Here is a 1,243-nt window from a genome sequence, read left to right on the forward strand (position 1 = left end):
AAGTCAAAATTGGTGTCTTTCTGTAGCAGTAGTAAATAATCGCGATTATTTACCTTGCTCAATTTTTTGCACTTTTTGGCTTGATTTGCCAAGTATACAACTTTTTAAGGTCCCTGGACAAGTTTCACTGAATTTGGACAAGATTTGTTCAAGTTTATCAAGTGTTTCGTGTCCGCAGACTCGATTTTCAAGAATCTGGCTTACGTCTCACTTTTGTGATCCAAATTTCACCAAAATTAATTTGTGTGGTCTACTTGATATGCTTGACCTTGTGGTATACTCAAATGTGCAAGAATACCAATTTTTGAAGCAGATGTAAATAATCGCGATTATTTACTCTAGCTAATTTTTTACAAGTTTTTGTCCCAACCTTGACACAGATCTATTAAGCACCTCACCTTAACACTAGGTTGGTAATGGGACACTTTTATGTCCTGTTAAGTGACCATTTTCCTTGACTTATGTCAAGAGTTTCAAAATGGATTTTGAGGTGCTATCTATCTAGAAAGTTGTCTCATGAGCTGAAAAAAACTCGACATTTTTTTGGAATATCAATTCCATCTTTAACCTTGTCCTTGCACAACATTTCACAACCTAAAATGTGTGAAAAAACGGGTCCTGTTTTTGGCTTATTTCAACTTTTTGCAACTATACCACTCTAGAATTCATGTTTGTGAGGTCTATAATGCTAGAGAACTATCTTTAGTAGTCCTCAACATGTCCTGATGCTTCTAGGGAGAAATAAATGTTAAAGTTGTAAGCTATGACCAAATTACAAAAATTGTCAAATCCTGTTTTTTAGCCAATTTTAGCTCTTCTATGATTTTTTTGGTGGCTTTCATGATATCCAAATGCACTTTTGATTTTCTATGTCGCATATTGTAACATAAAGCTAATATTCCTTGAGTTTTGGGGCACCTAATACCCTATTTTGCATAGTAGACAACGATGGTTGAATTTTTCAATTATAGAAGAAAACGAAACATTATAGTATATCAAGTATAGCTTTTTCAATATTGTTAGTTTCTTGTGACAACTACATGCATTTTGTAGGTAGTAACCATATCTAGTCATAAGGATCAAATTTGGCTAGATATTGAATAGTTTCTATGGGATTTTACAACTCATAATGTTGAACCCAGTTTTTTCATGTTTGCTGTATTTAGAACTTCATCTTTGTCCCCAAGATTCCCCTTGGTAAGAGATGTATTATTCTTTTGACATGCTCCATGGCTCCTTATGA

Source organism: Adiantum capillus-veneris, chromosome 21 (genome assembly GCF_014529385.1).
Source record: "Adiantum capillus-veneris isolate H3 chromosome 21, ASM1452938v2, whole genome shotgun sequence".
NCBI classification, from domain to species: domain Eukaryota; kingdom Viridiplantae; phylum Streptophyta; class Polypodiopsida; order Polypodiales; family Pteridaceae; genus Adiantum; species Adiantum capillus-veneris.